At 38.0% G+C, this 27,150-nt stretch overlaps 1 long non-coding RNA gene across 1 annotated transcript; it reads right to left on the bottom strand.

Annotated features, from left to right (window-relative positions):
- Positions 1 to 244: 244 nt before the first annotated feature.
- LOC140151813 (uncharacterized) lies at positions 245 to 26,033 on the bottom strand. The gene is made up of 3 exons (XR_011858967.1): positions 25,896 to 26,033; positions 1,666 to 1,869; positions 245 to 695 (listed from the first exon to the last, which is right to left on the bottom strand). It is a non-coding gene; the product is annotated as an uncharacterized lncRNA (long non-coding RNA).
- Between the last annotated feature and the right edge of the window lie 1,117 nt (positions 26,034 to 27,150).

The following is a 27,150-nucleotide window of genomic DNA, read 5'->3' as shown; positions in this document are numbered from 1 at the left end:
AAAGGCACTTTGTAGAGATATTTTATCATTTGAGTCCATGAGGTGATGAACAACTGTACTTCATAAATGTGAAGAAAAAAATAATGAAAACCATGCTATTCCGTAACCTTAAAAACACTCTTAGTAAAGAAAATAGGGGTCATTTATTGACAATCTGCAGAACTTAACATGACACACACACAAATCTACTAATTACCATGGGACACCGAGTACCTTATCTCTCACTTGAGTATGATATTGAAACTATATAAATGCGCACTAATTTGAGCTGCTTACCTCTAAAAGCAGTGGAACAACCAACCACTCACGCTGTATTTTTTGATATCATAGATGCAATTAATTATACAACCGGCACCAATACAAATACATTCAGCGCCTAAAAGTGGAATTTTGCTTTATTCAATTCCCGTGTTTCCCCCCGGGTTTTGTGTAGCCGTTTGTATCAGACATATTAACAAACAATTGAGCCAGTATTAAAAACACTGCCATTATAAATGAAATAATAGCAAATATGTAGTAAGACATCCCAGGGGATATATCTTCAATTAGATTCCCACCAAGTAAACTGCCTACTCCTCTTCCAACGCCGAATGTTAATGTTGACATTAAACCCTGTAAGGTGGCTTGGTACTGGTCTTCTACAGCATCAGCAAGAAACGCACCTTGCGACTGGGAGTAAATAGCAATGGCGATCTCTGAAAATTTGAACAAAACAAGACATCCGGAGAAAGTCATTCATGTTAGTTTTGCTTATGGTTATTTACATAGAAAAGTTTTTATTTTTACCGTTAGTCATACAAATAAATTAGAAACAGTTTTATATTGGCGTTCATTTTGTGCCTGAAAATAGCTTGTCATATCAGGCATTTGTGTCTGATTATTCCATGTACGTAAGGCCTTGCTATGCATGACCTAATGACATGACCAAGAAATGACCATGCCGTAACAACAACAACAACAAAAAGAAAAAGATCAGCCATAATGATTAGGCGTAGCTAGATATGGTCATACATAGCAAAAAAGGTATTCGTCCATTGCACGGTCGAAAGGAAGACTTACGAGTGCTTACGTAACTCTTGAACATGGAATAATCGGACACAGTACATAAAGGTCTGATATAGCACTAAAGGCACATGTTAAATTGAAGGGCATTTTCAGACACATATTCCATGTATATGACACGATCTGGAGACCAAAGGTGGCAAATTTGAAATTGAGATAAAGGCAAAAATATGCAGTCAAAAAACAAGAAAATAAGAGAATAGATATCCCCGGTAGAAGTAACTTTAGAAGTAAATATGCTAGACCTTTGATGTTTTCAGTATATGATAAAGCCTGATGAAGGTAGGTAATAATTATAGTAACTCAATTGTCAAAAATGCCTCCTTTGGCCTCCATGGACTAGATCGTGTCACATATGGTAAACCCATCAAATTTTAGGCCATATTTTGACAAAAAAGTGATCCCACTTTAAGTGTTTTCAGTACGGTATGTTGAAGTGGTCTATTTAAAAAGCTAGTCGACCTTCATACCCGGATTGCAGAAAGAACAAGGAAACCAAATAGAAGATGTGCAAATAAAAGGAAATGTCTATTTCTATGAGACACCTGGACTCTATATCTTGAGTGAAACAGTTTTAATTTTATACTAGTTTAAACTGCCTACCTCTAAAAAGCAGTGGAACAACCATCCATGTTACATGTTCTATCACAGATGCAATTATACAACCGGCACCAATACCAATGCATCCAGCGACTAATAGCGGAATGTGACCGAATTTTGTGTTTAGATAGGGCAAGCAAAAAAATGTTGCAGTCCCACATACTTTGACTAAAAAGCCAGCCCATCCCATCATTAAGTAAGATCCACCTATAAATGATGTAAAATACAATTTAATTGAATGTTAGTACTAAAACTAAAACCTAAACATACCAACTAAGAGTGATGCTAAGATTTGGTCAAGATCAGGTCCTCAATAAAGTTGTTTTAAAATGCCGATACTTTGATGAGTGATGACTGCCTTATATGACTATATTAGCTTATATTTGTGACAAAATCTGAGATCTTTAAAATACTGTAAACTCCGGATTCTTGATTTGAATCAGATTCGGTGATATACGCATAATTTCACGACCTTGACACTGAAAAGGAATATCTATATTCTTTCACATTTTATCCGATTATGATATTTTTTATTTCTATTATTTGTATTTATTTATTCAACTTCATCACTGGTACATATAGAATTATTGCACAATAAAATATTGAAATATATATTTTGAAAATATTTAAAAAAACATGTTAAAAGACCAGCGAATAGGCTGTGATAAATAGGTGTAAATTCACTTCTAGAACCATCCCACCTAAGAAAGACCTAAATAAAATGTGGAAAAAAATTAGTGTAATGCCAGGGGCAAATCCTTAAAAGGGCCCACAATTTGGGCAGCGGCAAGCAGAAAATCGTGCACTCAGGTGCAGGTATCAAACAGAGAGCCTGGTAGTGGGACGATTCTGTTGGTTATCACTATTAAAGCAACATATTTATTTACATCAAGATCATATCGCCCCAACTTTCATCTATGTCCCAACTTGCATCTGTGAAAAAAGCCAAGATCACCGAGTTCCCTTCTGAATGATAATGGAAGAAGCCGGGGGAAGAAGGTCAAGACTGGTTAATCGCTCTTTAAAGTCCAAAATGAATTTGGTAGCCCGTCTTTGGACACATTTTGTTTTGAAGTCCAGCTCCAAAGACAGCTGCCATACTCAAGGTCACTCCTGACAAGGGCAGTATAAAAAGTCTTAGTCACTATAACTGGCGCATTAAAACCAACTGTACGCATAATCATCCCCATCTTTCAGTTGTTCTTTTTAACCACTTGTTTTTTATGATTATTCCAGTCTACGCCACATTTCGCCATACTGCATTTGATGCTAATTTATTGCACATTCTAGGGAAGCGTGGTTACCTTTTTAAAATAACCGAGTGAGAGGGTTTTCAAGAAAATATTTTTCCTGTCAAAACTGAAGCATCCTCTGTATAAAAGAAAATATGAATATTAACTGCACATCATATATAGCGATTCGTGATACCCAATTGTGGCACATTTGATGTAGTTTAAGAGGCAGAGAATTTTATTTCAATTTTATATACGCCAAAATATTTTTTTAATTGAGCAAGAATAAGGATAGAAAAACGTTGAAAATTTAATGCATGATCCTTTACACGAAAATATTGTGTCGAGGCAGTAAAACGTAAATAATGGGTGAGGCGCAGCCGAACCCATTATTTAAACGTTTTACTGCCGAGGACACATTATTTGCGTGTAAAGGATAATGCTGCACCCTTTATTTCTATTCTATTACCACAAAATATTGCGATTTAAAGAGAAAATATCACATTTTTTGCCCAAATATTTGAAGTTGTTTACCTCAAGGTGGAGCGCCTACGCGTAGCCAAAGCGTATTGCTGTGCGCTGTGATGATAGAAGAACATAAAGTTCGTTGCCCTTGACACTTTATCGCTAATTAATGGTCCCCCACGACCCATTATTCTAAATCGCGCACTGTGATTTGTTGAAACGCGTCACGTGACAGACCATTAATTAGCGATAAAGTGTCAAGGGCAACGAACTTTATGTTCTTATATCATCACAGCGCACAGCAAAGCGCACAGCACACCTGCTTATGTAGGGGAGAATGGAATGCCAGTAGGGGTGTGTTATTGTATGTGCATACCTGCTTATAGGGGAGAATGGAATGTTAGGTTGTGTTATTGGAATGTGCATACGCTTTGGCTACGTGTAGACGCTACACCTTGAGGTAAACAACTTGAAATATTTGGGCAAAAAATGTGATATTTTCTCTTTAAATCGCACTATTTTGTGGTAATAGAATAGAAATAAAGGTGCAGCATTATCTTTACACGCAAATAATGTGTCCTCGGCAGTAAAATCGTTTAAATAATGGGTTCGGCTGCGCCTCACCCATTATTTACGTTTTACTGCCTCGACACATTATTTTCGTGTAAAGGATCATGCATTACCCTTTATTTCTTAATTAATGGTCTTTCACGTGACGCGTTTCAACAAATCACAGTGCGCGATTTTGAATAATGGGTCGTGGGGGTAATAGAATACACATTAATGTTTTTAGGCAAATAAAATTCCAAAATATGGTACGTTTTCTGCCTTTGCTTGTCACGTGGTAGGCCTATGTTGAAGTTGCGATTATATCTTCAAATAAGTTTCAAATGGATTCCAGCAAGACAAATGGCCGAGTGGTCTAAGGCGCTGGGTTCTTAGTGTGTCCAAAGCAGTGCGCCGTGAGTTCGAACCCCGCCTCCGCCAAATTTAATTTTACTTTTTTTTTGAAATTTCATACTTGGGGAAATGTGACTGGGAGAATTTATGTATGGCGTGGAGTGGTGTGATTCCAGTCAAGCCTATCTGAAACATCACGATCTTTAATGGCATCGATTTTTTCAAGGGTTATATCATCTTATAAGCAAATTGAACTGGATTTATGCGCCTGGGCATGGTAATAACCCTACATTTTGTCCAATTATACAAGGCATCCAAGTCTGTTTGCAGTGGCTTACAATCAGAAGTATTGGTGATATTTTTGTAACACTTGGAATCATCCGCAAAAAGAGCAATATTTACATGTTTGGCAACGGTGCCCAGATCGAACCTCGAGTGACACCTGACATGACATGGAGCCAGTCAGAGTTTACCCCGTCAACAGCCACTCTCTGCTCTCGCCCAGTAAGGTCAGAAGTTTGTGAGAGTCGTTGCCAAAAGCTTTTGAAAAAGATAAATCATATCGACTTGCTCATCATTGTCCATAGCAGCACTAATTTCATGAAACACGGTAAGAAATTGAGTAGTGGTTGACCGTCCCTTAATAAAACCATGTTGAAAATGATATAACTTGGACTTTATTTCAGGGAAGATAACATTATAAATGGCCCTTTCAATTATATACGTATATTATTTTATCAGTTTGTTTAAAAAAAACCCTACAAATCTACATTTGTCATCATTGCTCTAACTTGAATGACACTAAAGTATAAAACTCCCGAGACAATATCTTTTCTTTCATTTTTGTCGTATCCTGCCATCGGCAGGGCCGTCGCCATGGGGGAGGGGGTGTAGGGGGTGCGACACCCCCTGGCGATCTCTAAAAAAGGGAAAAGAGAGAAAGGAGGAGAGAAGGGGGAGAAAGAGGGAAGGAAGATAGAGGGAGAGAGGGGGTTATAAATTTAGTATGAGATCACATGAGAGAAAGGGGATCAAAACTACAATCAGATCGTAAATAGGCCCTATTGAGCCGGTATATTGTGGACCTATAACGATGTTGACCATGCTCCTTAAGGTGATGTGGACAAAGAACTAATGAATTTGCAATATTGACGATATATGTACGCATCCCATCACCCCTCCGCACCACGCCCTTCATCAGCACCAATGGAGATTAGCCATGGAGCCAGGGCTGGATTAACCATTGGGCCAGATGGGCCCTGGGTCCCCAAAATTGCCCTGTGCATGTTTTTGTTAGTCCCAAAATACCATGTACGTATAGTAATAAAATATAGTAAAATTGCAATATTTTGCATGCTTCGCGCGTACTGGCTATTTACATATAGCAAAATTCACCTTCATTTAGGCCTAAAATATTGTCTAAATTATAACAAAATTCGCGCGCTTCGCGAGCAAATGTCATGGTTAAAATCTGAACAAAATATGCTTGTCTCCGCCACTTATTTGTAAATCAAAACTTGGCTACTTGAGTGCACATGCTTTCCTCATGGTGAGATTGGTATCTCCAAATTTTGGCCTGGAGGGGCAAGGTGGCAAGTAAGCCCCCTCTCCTGCTCAGTCGACAGAAATATTCTGACAAAATTTACGATTTACATTTTCCTTTTGGTCTATTTTAGGCCCAAAATTAACCCCACTTTGGCCCATTAAGTATCAAATGGCACATTGCCGCAAATTCCTTTTTTTTTTCATTTCGAACTTGAACACGAATCTCAAAAATCATAACTATGCTCATTATAGCATTGAAATTTTTTCGCGCTTCGCACGCATTTGTCTCAGTAATGTACTTTTAGTAGCAGATCAGTGGAACGATTTGGAAATTTTACCTACTGGCTCGGTGACTCCGATATATCCCCGTTTGAATTTGAGCATTGAAATAGCCAATATTCTCGCGCTACGCGAGCACTTTATCATCGAATTTTTGTGTGCTTTTCCTGGTAAAGGAAATGGGACATCTTGAAAAACACTTGGGTTCACGAGGGGTTACAGTTGTGGGGGATGGGTGTCTCCTATCTGACGAGCCAGGGTGGAAATCATGTTGCCGTGCCCAGGGGCCGGCAAATTTTATTTCTCGATACCCCCCCCCCTGAGAAAATGGTCTAGCGACGGCCCTGGCAATCGGGACTTACCAAGGACATTGATGTACCAATAGTCAAATGTTCTCATTTTACCGCAAGCAATAGCTAACCACGTGATAACAATCACCACACTGATGTATCGTAATTTCAAGACAGCACCAATGAAAGTTGCTAAAGTGTACGTTTTGTTTGTTTTCTTCTCCTGTATTACAAAATAAAAACAAAATGAAAAGAGTACCTCAAATTTACACGTAGTGCCTTAAACATAGAATTTGGAGTGGCTGTAAGTGACTTACTTTATTCCTGTTAGATCCCGGGTGTTCCACACAACAACACTCGGAAATTGAATCTAAAATTGAGTTCGGAACTTGTTGCATAATGAGGTATATTTTACTTTCCGGAGTAGTTACCAAGAACCGTTTCTAAATAGATTAATAAGACATACCTCTTTATCACTAGACTCATTAAACATCCACCATGCTATAGGAGCTGCTATGAACATCGCCACAGAAAACATCAAGAAACACGCCAAAAAGCCAAATAAACGCCAAATAAACGCTCATATGAAGCGTCACCCCAGCTACCATAACACTGAAAATTAAACCACATTTTGTATTATACATATTTTCATCTTAAAAGATCTCAATCCAGGTAAATTTTATGGTATAGATAAAAAGACACGGAAAATGGTCTTCCGTCGTAAAGTCACGTGATGGTTTCGCGGGCAGGTTTGTCGCTAAGGATGCATTCTATGTCAGTTGATCAGACAGAACGGACGCGCAAAATTTAACACTATTATAACATATATAGTTATGCCCATAATGTTTTGTTACAAAATGGACGAAACCTCGGAATTGGACGTCCTACCTACCTCCGGGTAAGGCAGTAGGTCAGAATGTCTCTAATCTGAACGCAAAGAATGGGCGGACAATTATTACATGGAGCCGTTTAGCGTTTTTGTGCGTTTTGCGGCGACAGAAGGAGGAGGGCGTAGCATCCACCTCCCCCTCTTTAAGAGGGTTTTAACAGAATCCTTTATTTGTTGAGCGTGTTGATCACTACCATCACCATATATTATGGGAACAGCTCATTAGTCAAAAGAGGGTTAAGGTTAGACTATGCCATAGTCGAATTTTATTAAAAATATGTAATATTAGTCATGATGAACCCATTTCGTTGAACTCAAAATTATACTGATGTTTATTAAAATTAAAGTATTCAATAGTAAAATGGTCATAAAGAGTTAAAAATATCACGATTAGTGACAATAAAAGTAATTGAATGCAACATTATCTTGCATAATTATAACGGCTCACTTTAATACTGAACAATTCTGATTTTGGAATATACCAGTTTATTGATAGCGAACCCCGAAATTTCGACTATGAACTTTGAATTGTAAGCAGAACTTTACCCCCTGGACTTTGCTCTCTAAAAACACACTGTCAAGCATACTTGTTTATCAGTCCATTAACCACAAGTACGCGCTAGATGTTTGATGAGAGATTAACTTTCGCGTCAACACAAAAGCGCCGCAAATACCACAGACAGTTGTTTACGGTGTAGTTAATGGTAATGGCGCGGGCCCAGACGATTTAAACCATAGCGAGGTATGGGCGACCAATCACAAGGCAGATCCATTTAAAGATGCATTACATCATGGCCAATTTTAGTTAGGCCAGAAATTGGCCTAACTCTCCATAGAGTACCGTGTTAAAAATCTTAACCGCAAGGCAATGTCAGTAGTCCACTTGGGAAGCTAACAAACAGAGGGAGTAGGGTGACTGATCAGATGTGAAAATCTATCAATTGTGCACAAATTAATTAAATCAGAGTTTTAATACAAACACAATATCCAGAGTATGCACAATGGGCAAGTGGACTACGGGGTAGTCTAGGTTAAGGTTAGAATTTAGCGTATTTTTAGTTAAGATTAGGGTCAGGGATATTGTAATGGTAAATTAGAGTTAGGGGGTTAATAGTATTGGGTCACGGATATTGTTACGAATAGGGTTAGGCTAGTATTAGGGGTCAGAGTCAGGCTTATATTTTGGGTTATTTGGGTTAGGATATACTGAAAATAAAAACTATAGCTTAAGACTAGTCTTTTTGTCTAATCAAGCGTAATTCAAATCAATCGAGCGGGCTGACTAGTTTCGGTTATCAGAAAAAAACAGTCCGCTAGTTTAAACTTGACTGGTTTCTGCATTGGAGAAATTTTTCAAATATACAAATAAGCAAACACCAGAACCCGGGAATCTAGAACTAGCAGACGGCAACCATCATTATCTGTCAGTCATGCGGTCTCATTTTACTCTATTTGAAACACGATTTGAACCTGGATTTCGGCAATATATCATCGTGTATACCTTCGACTATCTAGTACTTCTAGTATAGACCACTTGACATGTGACGTCATTGCCCGTCAGTATGCGCGCGAATTATGGCAATTTCCATTGTTCTTTGCCCTGCAGTGTGCGTACGCATCGTAGTTTGCTCAGGGCACGTGCATTTTAAATCGCCCACCACATTTCATAATAGCACAAGAAAGCCATTGAACAGTGTTGCCGCTCGTTCAAGCAAATCGATAGACGAGCCTCTCACCTTTGTTTATAAACAATGATTTCAAGTGGCTTGAAATTTGGGATGGATTCAGTCATCATGCATGCACGTGCATGCGTGTGCATGACATCTACCTCCTTTCTTGTAGGTTGCATGTAGCGTAGCATCATGCAGTTATTGTTAACTACATGTATGCACACAACACAGGGGCACTCATAATAGGCAATTGAACCCTACTGGTAGCGCTGTGTTGTAGATATAGGAAATGAACTAGTTAGCGTCATATATGAAAATTATAAAATCTATGAATTTAGTACTTTCTCTATGTTTCACTTACTTATTCTTTTCGAAATATCTGAATTTTCAACCCGGTACAAGCTTTAATAACGGGGGACCATACTTTTGTATGAGAAAGAAATATACCATCTATATCCAAACTCCCGTGTTATTCCAATGCACATTTTGCTTCACCGGGCCGCCCTGGCTTGGTCACATTTGCAAGAGGGGTACACATTTAGTACTTTCTGTCAAGTATAGTTTATTCTCTACATGCCAATCTTTAAATCATTAGCATAGTCCTTATAATAACGGTGGACCGCCTTGATGAGTAAATGATAGCAAACCAGTGAAAAATACCCCAAAACTCAGTCAGTGGAGCTCCGCCCGTACATGTCAATAGCGTCATTATCGATTGGATTAGTCGACCGTAGCGGACAATTCGATCGCTCATTGGATTAATATTATCACGTGGTAATACATTTGCATTGGACAGTCGATTACTATAATGGTTTAGTACTGCATATCTCAGTTTAATCTTCACTAAGCGGGTTTATGGCTGAAAAGGTCACGGTGAATTTACCGTGTACATAAGTGCACTATGGTATGGCGTACCTGTCAAACGTTACAGACTCGATGTATTCAAAAAATAAATGTTTTGAAAGTATTTAAACTAGTCGAGCTGGATTGACTAGCTTAAAGCCAGTCAAGGAAAACTAGTCAAGAAAGACCGACTAGGGGAAAGCTAGTCGAGTGACTAGCCTAAACTAGTCGATGGACTAGTTTGAACTAGTCCATCTAGCTTGACTTGGTAAAATGGTTTAGGGAGAAGTTTATGGTTAGGTTATGGCTAAGGATTAAGGTTTATAGCTATCGACCCGTAACCTATATTATTCTGAAAGAAGTAACTGCTACAAACATACCCAATGCAATGACCGAGTCCGCCGAAACCTTTAAAATATGCGTAGTGATTCCTCTTCTTAGACCCAAGAACTGCTAAGACGAATGCATTAGCAAGAGGCAACCAGGGAGCACTTAGTAACTGGGATACGATATTCACAAAGATGAGGTAAATAAGAACAACATGAAGGTCACTAGTCCTGTATATTTTATGTTGTGTGTTTGTACTAATAGATGGATATGTAACAAAGGATGAACAATTATTGTCATTCTGGTATTCAAGAACTGTACTAGAAGAGATATTGTCGGAGAAAATGTCTATGCAATCTTTTGGTCTGATTGTCGGAACATAGTACATGGCCATATGAGTGAAAGCAGTAGCCACGAGTGATCCAGTAAGAAGATATTTGTTTATTGAAAATTTGTCCGAAATATAGCCTATAAAAGGTGAATAAAATATTGCTACAAATGGTTGGACGCATCCTATGTAACCAATATCTTTGGCATTGAAGCCAAGTTGCCTCAAATATACTGAAATGTACGGATGGAGAACTTCTCTGGCAAACTGCGTTATGAGAAAGAAAAACGAAAATAATTTTGATTGTTTGGAGATATTGACCAATGTAAATTTCCTTTTTTCATAGTGAGTATTCTCAGACTCTTGTCGGGACTCTTGTAGTAGTTCAGGTAGATCTGAGCCTGTAGTTTCACTCTCACTCAGTAAATAGCTGTATACTGACAAAGTACGGTCCAATTGATCTCTGTTGCTAGTCATGATTAACTGCAGAAATAAAAGAACAGTAGGTCTACATTAGCAGTCCCTGACAAACGCCAGATACTGAAAATGAGATCTATTAACCTAATTATAGTGTATTGCTGCATGGGGTGATATATTGGGAACTGTATACGTCAAGAAATCACATTTCTATCAGAACTGCAACGACCTATACGTGTATAATTGGGAACCACGTACATGAGTGAGTAGCATATGTTCGTCTCTTCTATTTGGATAAAGTTTTAGAATTATACTGGATACATGGGCATACCTTGGTTGACCATTGGGGCACGAGCCATTATTTTTGTTCTTTCACAGAACAAGGAGGTGGTTGTAACCACGCTTTCGGTTTAATTTTAAACTAATTAAATTCAGGTGAGTTGAAACTATCCAAAAGAAAAGTGCTCAACCCGTTAGGGGAGCATAAACATAAAGAATTTGGATTTGGTTGACACTACATAGTTTTACAGAGCTGTTTCGTAAGGGCCAATCGGCCCTCACTCATCAGAAACTTAATGCAGAATGAGGCATAAACTAAAATATACGCAACACCTAGCTTCAAGAATAATCATGCACAAAAGGATTACTATGTTTTTTTTATTGATGACTTTTTTATTTTATTTAGGACTATGCATTGAGGGAGGCAGTTGAAGGCAAAGAAGAGCAGCTTGGATTCCAGCTGGAGAAGAGAAGAAGCAGAGGGATCGGACCTAAAGTGCTAACAGATTTAGACTTTGCAGACGACATAGCCCTACTGTCAGTGGAAATAAAATGATCTCAAATTGTTCAAGTAAAATTAAGTCAAATAAGTAATAATTCCCACCATCTAGGATTTTTCGTTACCTGGAAACATCACAACATAGGTCATGGTTAATAGGCCCTATAGGCTGCAAGGAGGGTTGCCCTTTATTGTTGGATTTTGGCAATAACAAACAATTCTAGACGGTACAAACTATTCCTTATTTGACTTAATCTTACATGACGAATAATATGATACCATTTTCATTGAAATCGGAACACTTTCGAAAGCAATTACACGATTGCCAAGCAATTCTGCAAGGCATTCTGTCAACTACTGGAAAGAAAGTGGTGAAAATGTAATTTCCATGTTATTTTAATTTACTTCCCGCAACCGCATTTTTACACGGCTCACAAAATTAGCCACTGAATCCTCATTAATGGTCACACGCAGGGGATTTTACAGTTGTGGGAGGGTAAGATGTTGATTCGGCTATCAACTAAATTATTTTGACCAAATACCTCATACATTTTAATCGATACACCCTGTATCCTGCATATACGCTTTGCTGTTGCGAGCTGTGATGACAACCTAGATATCAAAAGCTTTCTCATAGTCAGCGAATTCAAGACACAGTGACTGTGTATATTCATCAGCCTTTTCAATAATTGGTTGTGTGATGTGCCCTGAGTAATTTAATTTGATTATTTACCTTTGTTTATGTTATTGTGTAATAATGAACATTTTGGGGAATCCCCATTGTGCATCAAGTTGATCAAAACCAAATTGAATCATATTTAATTTTGGTTTGTTGGGGAATCCTCTTCTCTAGAATATTCACTGTATTGTATAATTGGATTGTGAAATGGATATGACAACATATTGGAAAACCCCTGAAAGTGATGTAATGAGTAAGGTTAATGTTATAATTATTCTTGGGAAATTCCCGATTACATCAATATATAATGTGAAGGTAGTAATTCGCTATTAATATTATGAGATTTTCCAGTCTTTGGTATATAAACAAATGTAAACACAATTCTTCATAGTTACCAGTGTTGTTGTGGACTAGTTAATGTGCTAACAGTCCATTTCCTTCAAAGAAAGGAAATTGCGAACAAGAAATTAATTTAGAATTCAATTTCCTTTTACCTGCCAGTAATGTCGGTGAAGATCTAGTTTACGTCAAAGTGCGCACCTCTTCCACGAAAGGAATATACTCTTCTTTCGACTTGCTGAAGTATGGGTTATGAAACAACACATCTGTCAATATAAGTCGAAACAGGGGGACAATTGCAATTCTGTTTTCCAAAAGAAATTGTGTGAAAGATGAAAATAGCACCATTTTGGAGATAGTCAACTGTGCGAGGATTTTATGAAAGGATATAAAAGTTTGCAGTGGACTTCGCTAAGCAGTGATCTTCGCAGGATAGGTGAATCAGGATATATCAAGAATAATTGATACATCAAGGATACATCAAGCGGGACATCAAGAATTTACAATCTACAACAAGAAGGCTGCTAGATAAGTACATTAGAGACCTTGCGAAATGAAGTTACTTTAAGTTTAACTTTAACGTCTAGATGATTATAGTGGATTATGTATTCAAAACTACCTTGGAAGGAACCGTTCACAAACAACTTTGGGGGCCTGATGCAAAATGGGGGGGCTTAAAAGTTTTGACCCTCCTAAGGGGGGCTCTAAAATTGACCACAAATTTTCCCGGAAAATTGAGTTTATTGCTTTTCTATGGGGTTGACCCATAATTTTCATGTCAAAAAGGGGGGTTGACATTTTTGAGAACTGAAAAGGATGATTTTTTTTGCATCAAGCGTCTCCTATTAAACAAGTGTTTGTGAACGGTCCCTAATTGTATGTAGTTGTGTTCTCTCACAAAATTATTGTGAAATCATACTTTTGATTGAAAGACTTACATATTGTTAACTTAATTAAACAGTGTGTTTTGTTGTGCATTCTGAAGTGAATTTGGGAAATATGTGTTTTTGGCCTTGAGTCATTTCGAAACCTTAACTGTTCCCTGGGCTGATTGAAGCCGAGGTTATTGATGATCCGATTTGTGAGAACTTTGTTGAAGAGCTTTCAGTGGTAAGCCTGTAATAATTCCATTATGAAGTATTTGGCGTCCCCTTTCTTGTTGAGGAGTATTATGAGGGCATTATTCCAGCTGTCTGGATAGTGTGAATAGCTTTTTCATGTCATTGGGAGATTTCGATTTTATTTAAAATTTGGATACGCATTTCTAACACAATAATGTTGAGAATAAGGGTTCCTGATTTCATTTATGACTTGATGAACTTGGCGATTTAAAAAACCCGAAATGGTTAAAATGCTTCTATTTTCAATGTTGAGCTCTATTTTGCATTTTTAATGAGCAACATTATTTCACTGAAACTGAATTAAGCCATAGGTAAAAGTTTCCATGACCAAACTACAGTAACGTTGATAAAATAACACTTCTCGTCACCAATACCAATACCACTTTTCTGATTTTGGTAACTATTTTACCTTCATTTGTCCAATCCATTTCAACTAGGCAAACTACTCATCATTCCAGCGTATGATATTTTATCCATCGTATGTCATTTGAATATGTATCCAGTAAAAGACAAAGTAGACAACATATCAAAAGTTGATGCCTCATTATGATGACCTATAGCCCTAGAAGTCTCCTTTCAAAACAACATATGATACTAACTGCATGGTATTAATTTAGCTACTATAATACATTTTGTAAACGATTTATTTTAGCGTTATAGACAGTACAGTTTATAGACTGTAAAGATAGTACAGTTTGTAAAGCTGATAGAAAGATAATAGAATAAATTATCTTTTTATATGAGACAAACCTAGTAACAGTAAACAAAAACTTATATGGCAAAAGCACTCTGCAGAGAAATTTTATAATTTGAGTCCATGAGGTGATGAACATTATTTATGTACTTCATAAATTTGCAACAACAAAAAATGAAAATCATTTCATTCCGTAAGAGGAGTTATTTATTGACAATCTGCAAAACTTAACATGACACACATAAATCTACTTATTTCCATGGAACACTGAGTACCTAATCTCCCGCTTGAGTATGATAGTGAAACGATATAAATGCACACTCATTTGAACTGCTTACCTTTAAAAGCAGTGGAACAACCAAGCAGTCACGCTGTATTTTTTGTTATCATTGATGCAATCATACAATCGGCACCAAAACCAATACATACAACGCCTAAATGTGGAATGTGACTTTTTGCTTAATTCAAATCTCGTGTTTTCCCCCCTGGTTTTGTGTGGCCGTTTGTTTCAGACATATGTGACCATACACCACGAATGAGCCGTAAATGTCCTCAATTGTATTCTGAGTTACAGTGTAAAATGGGCATGAAGGTCATATTCATAGGTATTTCAATTTGGTGCTACGTGTATCTCATTAAATGAGGTACACGTAGCACCAAATTGAGGTACCTATGAATACGACCTTCATGCCCATTTTACACTGTAACTCAGAATACAATTGAGGACATTTACGGCTCATTCGTGGTGTACGGTCACATATTAACAAATAATTGAGCTAGTATTAAAAACACTGCCATTACAAATGAAATAATAGCAAATATATAGTAAGACATCCCAGGGGATATATCTTCAATCAGATTCCCACCAAGTGAACTGCCTACTCCCCTTCCAACGCCGAATGTTAATGTTGACATTAAACCCTGTAAGGTGGCTTGGTACTGGTTTTCTACAGCATTAGCGAGAAACGCCCCCTGCGACTGGGAGTAAATAGCAATGGCGATCTCTGAAAATATGAACAAAACAAGACATCCGGAGAAAGTCATTCATGTTAGTTTTGCTTATGGTTATTTACATAGAAAAGTTGTTGTTTTTATTTTGAGTTTAGCCGGCAACATATTTGTACCGTTGGTTATACAGTCAAAAACAGTTTTATATTGGCGTTCATTTTGTGCCTGAAAATAGCTTGTTATATCAGGCCTTTGTGTCTGATTATTTCATGTTCCTCGTAAGGCCTTGCTATGCATGACCTAAGGATATGACCAAGAAATGGCCATGCAATAACAACAACAACAACAACAACAACATAAAATAAAGATCAGCCATAATTAATGATTAGGCATCGCCAGATATGGTCAGACATAGCGAGAAATGACAAGGTATTCGTTCATTGCACGGTCGAAAGGAAGACTTACGAATCAATTTAATTTCTTGAATGGTAGGCGCCTTTTCCATTCCAGTTTTGCTTGAAGGTTTTACAAGGTTATCCAAGATATTTGGTGCAGTGCTAGAGGGTTGGTTAAGGAGATCCTGAAAATGTTCCTGCCATCTGATCTTGATGTCATCTTTGTCAGTTAGAAGTGTTGTACCTAAGCTATTGAGAAGAGGAGAGGCAATTGAATGCCTAGGTCCATAGACTTCCTTCAGGGCTGTAAATAAAGTTTGAGAGTTACCACTCTCTGCCAGCTCTTGGACGGCTTCCGCTTTATTATTCCACCCAATTTCATCCCTCATCTGACGTAGAGATCTTTGGACATTACTTTTGCACTCCTTAAACTCTCTGCTTTTTAGAGCGGAGCCCTGTCCTGAGCATCTCATTCCTGGTAACTGTCCTCTCATGCAGGAGGACCTGGATTGGTTCATTCTTCTCATCAAACCAATCTGCATTGCGACGGAGTGATGGACTTAGCTGTTCTCCCATGACCTCATGGGTTGCCTTACTAAGAGACTGCCATTGTTCATTGATTGTAGCTTCATTTGGCAACTTTAGAGAATCCAGTTTTACGGCAAGTGCTTCCTGGAATTTTGTTCTTGTTTCCAGGTTATCGATGAGACTTCTAACATTTGCATTCTTAGGTAGCTTAAGCTTTGTCTTCCTCCTCATGGGCTTGATATGCAGCTTACATATTGTCAGTACAAGAAAGTGATCCGTATACCTCTCATAACTCTGATGGAAGTGATACCACAGATATCTCTCTGCCTTGTGAGAACATAGTCCAGCAGATGGAAACGTTTTGAGCGAGGAGGTGGCCATGAGTAGTACCATTTGGCAGGCATCTGAAAGTAGGTATTGGAAACAGTCATCTGATTCTCAGCACAGAATGAGAGCAGTAGTTCCCCGTTGGAGTTACAAGCACCTCTCCCACGATTCCCAAGGATACATGGCCAAGTGGCAATGTCACTGCCCACTCTGGCATTAAGATTCCCCAAACCATCAACTTATCCTCACGTGGGATCTTCCTCACACTAGCTCTAAGGACTTTATAGATGATTTCTTTGGATTCATCTGTGTGTGACATCGTAGGAGCACCGAGGTGTGACGATTAGGAAGGATCCAGGTTGCCCCGCAGTACCAGCTAACTTGGTACAAATCCATCTTACTAGGATCTTCAACGACTGCCATTATTAGGGTAGTATCAAGACTGACCTCTGCCAGCACAGCAGACCCCATCCACTACTGCTGCTGTCCAGTTGCTTAGCTAAGCAACTAAGATGTTGATTAGTAGAGGTTAATAGGGTTACCTCACCCTGATTGCAAGATGTTATTTGCATCCCAAGATGTTAATACAACCTACTTTACTCTATAATTGGGGCGATAGAGAGAAAGATGAAAGGGATAGACAAAATACCAGTTAGCGTTCACAATTCCTGTCACTATAACTGAACACAGTACAGAGGGATGGCACACAAGGTGCACATGTGGCGCTCGCCTTCACCATCAAACTGGGGATCTATATCCTGTACCCTAGAATGATATTACAGTCGGTATAATCATCCCTAGGATCAGGCGCTATACCATGTACATCCATATCAAAAGGATCTCATTTCACATAATAACTAGGAATAAATACCAGACTCATCTCAGAAGTGGAGGTCACTTCAAATCATCTCCAGGTCACATGGTTTAGGAATACAGATAATATTTCTTATACAATTTGACTTGGGATGATCATCCTTGATATGAGATTGGTATTTATTCCTAGCTATTATGTGAAATGAGACACATGTAGCAGCCGACAAGTGCATCCTTTTGATATGGATGTCCACATTAATTTGTTCTAGACAAAACCTGATGTTAACCATCCTACCAATTAAGCCAACTTCTTTGACTCACCTATCCTTGCTAACTGGATTGCGAAATGAAAAAATGATAGCAAGAAAAGATTATAGAAAGAGTGAAAGGTAGAGGTGAGTAGGTTGGGAGCACTCCACATAGATAAATCCATGAGGGAAAAATCCAGCTTCTGCACCTATTGGTGCAGGTGCTGGCAAAGTAAATTATGATGGAAAGGGGAGGCACTGTCGAGGAGCTGAAAAACGAGTGCTTCCGTAACTTCTAAACATGGAATAATCGGACACAGTAATAAAGGTCTAATATCATGATATGACAAGCTATTTTCAGGCACAAAAGGCACATATTAAAGGGCATGTTCAGACACATATTACATGAATGTGACACGATCTGGTCAATGGAAGCCAAAGGTGGCAAATTTGAAATTGAAGTAAAGGCAACTTTTATGCAGTAAAAAAAACCAAGAAAATAATAAAAATAAATATCACAAAACTTCATAACATTAGAACCAAGTATATTAGACCTTAAGTGTTTTCAGTATATGATAAAGCCTAATGTTTGTATAAGGTAATGATTATAGTAACTCAATTTTTAAAGACGCCTCCTTTTGCCTCCATGGACAAGATCTATTCTATTCTATGGGACACCTACTCTCTAGCCTGAGTGTGGTAGTGAAACCGTTTTAATTTGATACTAGTTTAAACTGCTTACCTCTAAAAAGCAGTGGAACAACCATCCATGCTACATTTTCTATCATAGATGCAATTATACAACCGGCACCAATACTAATACATCCAGCGACTAATAGCGGAATGTGACCGAATTTTGTGTTTAGATACGGCAAGCAAAAAAATGTTGCAGTCCCACATACTTTGCCTATTAAGCCAGCCCATCCCATCATTAAGTAAGAGCCACCTATAAATAATGTAAAAGACAATTTAATCGAATGTTAGTACTAAAACAAAAACCTAAACCTAAGCCGCTTTTACACTATTGCAATGTATTAATTTTAATGTACTCTGCCTTATATGACTGTGTTTAAGACAATATCTGAGATCTTTAAAATACTGCAAACCCCGGATCTTTAATGACATCAATTTTTTTCAAGTGGTCCAAGAGATAGCAGGAATTTCTTTGACAAAAATGACCAGGTGTCTTGTTATGTTAGTTGGATAGAACATCCCATGGGACATTTGAAAAGTGAAGTCTTCAGTGTCGCGAGCGGTGGAGCGTGACATCAGAGGTCAATGACACCAAATTTGACCCGTTTTCCTGTATAATTCGTTTTATTCATGCCATTTATTAACAACAGACTCGATTTTCACATTTTTGGTGTCTAATGAAAGATAGTAAAATTATCTATCAAACAAATTCAATAACAATGAGATTTAACAATGTTTCGACCCTAATTTTGAGCCAAAAATGTCAAAATTTAGCATTTTTACCCATATTTTGCAAATTGACCTGACATAAAACTTATAATTTCCTGAAAAGTGTGGGTCTATTACTTAAACATTCTTACTCGAAAACTGACCCATTATGTTCACAAAAAGATGACCAAAAACAATGTGTGTGGGTAAAGTCGTTTTTGGGCAAGAACATTTAAAGTGCAATGACCTCTTAAATTTCCCATGTAAGAGGTTTTCTGTACATATAGACTGTGGGCTATGCTAACCCCCCTCCCCCTAGAAGGATTTTTAGAATCAGGTATTTTTGGGACCCTAATGAATTGTGGTTTTGAAATCCGCTTGCCTGCACATTGGCCAGCGGTGAGTGAGGCGGTGAGGACGCTTTTTTTTTTTTTGTTGGCCGGCAAAATCACAAAAATCAACATTACTAGGCCAGTGAAGCTCCTAGCAGCATAATTATGATATCTACACCCATGTTTTCAGGGTCAAGGAATCCAATAGTATCACCTACAAAAACATGGGACCTAAATTTTCAAGATGGCTCCCAAAATTTCAAAATGTCCGACATTGAAAATGAAAATGACCTATATCTCAGTCCTTGAAGTTCCTGTAAGCATAATTTTGATGTCTATACCCATGATTACAGGGTCAAGGAGTCCAATAAAATCACTTAGAACAGCCCAGGGGACAAAGTTCTAAGATGGCTGCCACTGAATTTCAAAATGGCTGCCATTTATATCAAGTTGGCCTATATCTCAGTCGTTGAAGCTTTAAGGAGCATGTCTCTGATGTATATGCCGTGTTGTTGGGATCAAGGATTCCAGCAAATACATTGAGGTTTTGAAATCCGTTTGCCTTCACATTGGCCAACGGTGGGTTAGGCGGTGAGGGCGCTTTTTCAAATTGGCATCAATAATGACACCATAAATAATCAACGACATGTCTATTGCCTAAACACAAGAAGTATCAAAGCCTAAGTGGTATTACTACTCCTGATAAACATGCCGACTGCTAAGTGCCAGAAGTGAGTAAGTGCAATAGCTGTCCTGTGAACATTTCGCAATATATTGTATATTGTACTCACATACACATGGCAACTACACATGGCAACTATTGCACGTACCCACTTGGGCACTGAACAGTCGAAGTCCCAACTCTAAGATCAACAAGTAATCTAATCATATTCAGTAACTCTATTTGTAAAAGGCTAAATTCCAGGAGATTCTTCAGACGAAAAAAAAATGAAACGCTAGCTAAGAGTAGCTTGATGATGTAGCTCCCAGTTGCTGATTGGTGCTGGGTTTACTGTACTGGTGATACTGGTGTTGATAAAGTAGCTCCCGATTGCTGGTTGTTGTTAAGGTTTCAGATATTGGTGTTGATAAAGTAGCTACCAAATACTGATTGGTACTGGGATATCTATCTACTGCTGGTATTGCTGTTGAAGAAGTAGCTACCAATTGCTGCTTGTTGCTGTGTTAGCCATCTACTGCTGATATTTGTGTTGATGAAGTAGCTTCCTTTTGCTGATTGTGTTAATGAAGTGTCAATTGTTCATTGGCGCTAAGGTAGCTACCTACTGCTGATATTGGTGTTGATGAATAAGTTTTCAATTGTTCATTGGTGATTGTTCATTACTGGTGATACTGGTGTTGATAAAGTAGCTCCCGATTGCTGGTTGTTGTTAAGGTTTCAGATATTGGTGTTGATAAAGTAGCTACCAAATACTGATTGGTACTGGGATATCTATCTACTGCTGGTATTGCTGTTGAAGAAGTAGCTACCAATTGCTGCTTGTTGCTGTGTTAGCCATCTACTGCTGATATTTGTGTTGATGAAGTAGCTTCCTTTTGCTGATTGTGTTAATGAAGTGTCAATTGTTCATTGGCGCTAAGGTAGCTACCTACTGCTGATATTGGTGTTGATGAATAAGTTTTCAATTGTTCATTGGTGATTGTTCATTACTGGTGATACTGGTGTTGATAAAGTAGCTCCCGATTGCTGGTTGTTGTTAAGGTTTCAGATATTGGTGTTGATAAAGTAGCTACCAAATACTGATTGGTACTGGGGTATCGATCTACTGCTGTTATTGCTGATGATAAAGTAGCTACCAATTGCTGATTGTTGCAGGGTTTAGCTATCTACTGTTGATATTGGCGTTGATGACGTAACTTCCAGTTGCTAATTGGTGTTGATGAAGCAGCTTTCAATTGAAGTAAGTGTTCATTGGCGCTAAGGTAGCCATCTACTGCTAATATTGGTGTTGAAGTGGTAGCTACTAATTGCTACTTGTTACCGTGTTAGCCATCTACTGCTGATATTGGTGTTGATGAAGTAGCTTCCTTTTGCTGATTGTGTTGATGAAGTAGCTTTCAATTATTTATTGGCGCTAAGGTAGCTACCTACTGCTGATATTGGTGTTGATGAATAAGCATTTAATTGTTAATTGGCTCTAATGTAGCTATCTACTGCAGATATTGGTCTTGAAGAAGTAGCTTCATACTGCTGATTGATGCTGGGTTGGCTATCTACTGCTGATATTGGTATATGAACTAGCTTACAACTACCGATTGTTGTTGATGAAGTAGCTTTCAATAATATTGTGGATTGGCACTAAGGTAGCTATCTACTGCTGATATTGGTGTTGTGATGTACCCTGTAAAATTGTGTGTCATGAAATAGGGGAAGTTACCTTTATAATCATGCAATGAGAGTTTGTTTATTATGACATCAGGGGAAAACCCAGATGAATGCAATAACAGCATCATTTATGAAGACTATTTATGTCAAGGGGAAAAATCCCCTGAGACAAATTGTGAAATGGACATAATAGTGGGAAAAACCCACAGGAAGTGATGTAAGGTGAAATGTTAATTTCTTCAAAACATCATGTTTGCAATAAATCTAGGCAATTAAATACATTAACTACTCTCAAAAAGAGAGTATTTAATGTTAACCAATTAAAATCAGGATACTCAAGGAGTATTACTGAGTGTGGCCAGGGAGATCATGAGTTTCCGACAGTGCTATTTAAAACAGCCTCTGAGCGATGGAGATGGTCAGATGGATGGATATGTTCACCGACAAGCTGGAAGTATGGTTATTTCAAAGCTACGAAAATGGACCAAAGTAAGACATAAGATCTACTGCGGATTGTGAAGGACTTTATGGAAAATGTTACAATTATTATCATCTAGATACAGATCTAGAAACTCCACATGTGTGTGGTGGTCTTCGTGCTTCAAAAAAGAAGTACATTTTAACAAGTTTATATAGCCAATAATTGAGCTATTTTAATACAGCAACGAAGGAGATTGCGAGCATACAAAAGTGCTCTTCCTCATCAAAGGATTAAAGTTCTTCTGTCGAATTCCTGGAGTTTGCTGGGTTTGTGAAGGCCACGCATCTGTCAAAAACAGCGGAGCTGTGTTAAAGATACCTGCAATCAGCAATATGTATTTACTTCTTCAACACCAATATCAGTAGTAGATTGCTAACCCAGCAATCAACAATTGGAAGCTACTTCATCAACAACAATATCAGCAGTAGATATCCCAACACTTGTCAACAATAGGGAGCTACTTCATAAACGCCATTGACACCAGCAGGCAATGATATATAGATGGCTAACCTAGCAATTGGGCTTCACCCATACGGATATAAGCAGTTGAAAGCAAGCTTAGCAACAATCAGCAATTGGGAGCTACTGTATCAACACCAATATCAGCAGTAGATAGCTACCTTGGCGCCAATGAACAATTGAAAGCTACTTCATCAACAACAATCAGCAATTGGAAGCTACTTCATATACCGATATCAGCAGTAGATAGCTAACCCAGCATCAATCAGCAGTATGAAGCTACTTCTTCAAGACCAATATCAGCAGTAGATGGCTACATTAGAGCCAATGAACAATTGAAAGCTTATTCATCAACACCAATATCAGCAGTAGGTAGCTACCTTAGCGCCAATGAATAATTGAAAGCTACTTCATCAACACAATCAGCAAAAGGAAGCTACTTCATCAACACCAATATCAGCAGTAGATGGCTAACACGGTAACAAGTAGCAATTAGTAGCTACCACTTCAATACCAATATTAGCAGTAGATGGCTACCTTAGCGCCAATGAACACTTACTTCAATTGAAAGCTGCTTCATCAACACCAATTAGCAACTGGAAGTTACGTCATCAACGCCAATATCAACAGTAGATAGCTAAACCCTGCAACAATCAGCAATTGGTAGCTTCTTTATCATCAGCAATAACAGCAGTAGATCGATACCCCAGTACCAATCAACAGTTGGTAGCTACTTTATCAACACCAATATCTGAATACCTAACAACAACCAGCAATTGGGAGCTACTTAATCAACACCAATATCACCAGTTCAGTAAACCCAGCACTAATCAGCAACTGGGAGCTACATCATCAACCTACTCTTATCTTAGCTAGCGTTTCATTTTTTCGTCTGAAGAAACTCCTGGAATTGATCCTTTGCCATGTGTAGCTTACAATATACAATATATTGTCAAATGTTCACATGACAGCTATTGCACTTACCCACTTTTGGCACTTAGCAGTCGACATGTTTATCAGGAGTAGTAGTACTACTTAGGCTTCGATACTTCTTGTGTTTAGGCAATAGACATGTCGTTGATTATTTATGGTGTTATTATTGATGCCATTTTGAAAAAGCGCCCTCACCGCCTAACTCACCGTTGGCCAATGTGAAGGCAAACAGATTTCAAAACCTCAATGTATTTGCTGGAATCCTTGATCCCAACAACACGGCATATACATCAGACACATGCTCCTTAGAGCTTCAACGACTGAGATATAGGCCAAATTGATTTAAATGGCAACCATTTTGAAATTCAGTAGCAGCCATCTTGGAACTTTGTGCCCTGAGCTGTTCTTAGTGATTTTATTGGACTCCTTGACCCTGTAAACATGGGTATAGACATCAAAATTATGCTTACAGGAACTTCAAGGACTGAGATATAGGTAATTTTATTTCAATGTCGGCCATTTTGAAATGTTGGCAGCCATCTCGGAAATTTAGGTCCCATGTTGTTGTAGGTGATACTATTGGATTCCTTGACCCTGAAAACATGGGTGTAGACATCATAATTATGCTGCTAGGAGCTTCACTGGCCTAGTTATGTTGATTTTTGTGATTTTGCCGGCCATTTTGAAAAAAGCGCCCTCACCTTCTCACTCACCGCTGGCCAAGCGGATTTCAAAACCTCAATTCATTAGGGTCCCAAAAATACCTGATTCCAAAAATCCTCCTAGGGGAGGGGGTTGGCATAGCCCACGGTCTATAATCTCTTACATGGGAAATTTAAGAGGTCATTGCACTTTAAATGTCCTTGTTTTTGGTCATCTTTTTGTGAACATAATGGGTCAGTTTTTGAGTAAGAATGTTTAAGTAATAGACCCACACTTCTCAGGAAATTATAAGTTTTATGTCAAGTCAATTTGCAAAATATGGGTAAAAATGCTAAATTTTGAAATTTTTGGCTCAAAATTAGGGTTGAAACATTGTTAAATCTCATTGATATTGGTTTTGTTTGATAGATAATTTCAATATCTTTCATTAGACACCAAATATGTAAAAATCGAGGCTGTTGTTAATGAATGGCATGCAATTATACAGGAAAACGGGTCAAATTTGAGGTCATTGACCTCTGATGTCACGCTCCACCGCTCACGACACTCAAGACTTCAATTTTCAGATGTCCCATTATTACAAGACACCTGGTCATTTTTGTCAAAGAAATTCCTGCTATCTCTTGGACCAAAGGGTTATACCATTCATCTTAAAAGCAAACTGAACTGAACTGAACTGGATTTATGCGCCTGGACATGATAATAACCTGACATTTTGAGGGATGGATGTTGAGGTCCCACGTCAAACTCCAATTATACAAGGCATCCAAGTCTGTTTACAGTGGCTTAGAATCAAAGTATTGCTAATATTTTTGTAACACTTGGAATCATCCGCAAAAAAAGCTACATTTGCATGTTTGCCATCGCTGGGCATGTCATTAATAAAAAGAATAAAGAGGTCCTAAAATCGAACCTTGAGTGACACCTGAAATGACAGGGAGCCAGTCAGAGTTTACCCTGTCAACAACCACTCTCTGCTCTCGCCCAGTAAGGTAAGCTCTAAACAATTTCTGGAGGTTGGAATGAATACCAGAGGATTGAATTTTGTACAAAAGAAGTTTGTGAGAGATGCTGTCTAGAGCTTTTGAAAAATCAAGATAAATCTTAACGACTTGCCCATCATTGTCCATAGCAGCACTTATTTCATGAAAAGCGGTAGGAAGTTGAGTAGTGGTTGACCGTCCCTTAATAAGACCATGTTGAATATGATATAACTTGGACTAGACTTAATTTCAGGGAAGATAAAATATGGCCCTTTCAATCATGTATATCATTTTATCAGTTTGCATTCAAATCTGCATTTGCCATCATTGCTCTAACTTGAATGAAAAACTGTAAAAAGTTGAGTAGTGGTTGACCGTCCCTCAATAAAAACCATGTTGGAGATAACATTATAAATGGCCCTTTCAATTATATTATTTTATCAGTTTGTTAAAAAAACACCTACAAATCTATTTTGTCATCATCATGATCATTGCTCTAACTGGAATGACACTAGTAAAAAAAATTTCGAGACAATATCTTTCTTGTCATTCTTGTTGTATACTGCCATCGGGACTTACCAAGGACGTTGATATACCAATAGTCGAATGTTCTCATTTTACCGCTAGCAATAGCTAACCACGTGATAACAATCACCACACTGATGTATCGTAATTTCAAGACAGCACCAGCGAAAGTTGCTAATGTGTACGTTTTGTTTGTTTTCTTCTCCTATATTACAAAATGAAGAGAATACCTCACATTAACTCGTAGTGCCTTAAACATAGTATTTGTAGTGGTAGTAAGTGACTTACTTTATGTCTTTTAGATCCCGGGTGTTCGACACACCAACACTCGGAAATTGAATCTAAAATTGAGTTCTGAACTTGTTGCATAATGATGTACATTTGACTTTACGGAGTGGGCACCAATAACCGTTCCTAAATAGACTAATAAGACATGATTACCTCTTTCTCTTTATCATCAGACTCACTAAACATCCACCATGCTATAGGAGCTGCTATGAACATCGCCACAGAAAACATCAAGAAACACGCCAAAAGTTTGCTTGCTTTACATCAATAAAGCAGTGGGTATACGTATAAACGCTCATATGAAGCGTCACCCCAGCTACCATAACCCTGGAAATTAAACCACATTGTATTAACATATTTTCATCTTAAAGATCTCAATCTAGGTTAATTTGATGGTACATATAGAGAAAAAGACATTTATTATTTATAGCTGCTATACAACAACTGAATTTAGATAGAATAAAAAAACACCACAATAATGTATGAAAACCTATAACATGATAACATACTCGTAGATACAAAATTCAATTGAAATGGAATAGGCCAGAATACCGCATCCCATATAGGTAAGTTACAATATAAAACATAATTACACTCTTCGAATTGAAACATTTATTGTTACACGTCTAACCAAGTAGGAAGTTTGAACCCACTCTCTGGATTTTCGCTCTAAAAAGTCCGATGTGTATTATTTTGGCACCATGAATAAGTATGGGTCTCCTGTTTCCGTTTATATAAAAAATACAAACATTCGAAAATCACTTATTTTCAGTCAAAATTTACACAAAGTTAGTGCAATTTCTGGATCAGATATCAAGAACTTTGGTTACTGAGTTTAATCTACTGATCCTGATGAATTTGTTCAACCAGTTGCTCATACAGTTTGATCACCTCGTAATCAGCGGGCCTAATAACATGGCGGATTAATATCAATATATTTTATTTGTACTGTACTTTGCCTACTTTCTTTAACATGCAAAATTTAGACCAGACATGTCAACTATGTCACTCTTAACGTGGG

The sequence above is a fragment of the Amphiura filiformis genome, chromosome 5 (assembly GCF_039555335.1).
Source record: "Amphiura filiformis chromosome 5, Afil_fr2py, whole genome shotgun sequence".
In the NCBI taxonomy this organism is placed as follows: domain Eukaryota; kingdom Metazoa; phylum Echinodermata; class Ophiuroidea; order Amphilepidida; family Amphiuridae; genus Amphiura; species Amphiura filiformis.
This window is presented reverse-complemented; position numbering and strand designations above follow the sequence as displayed.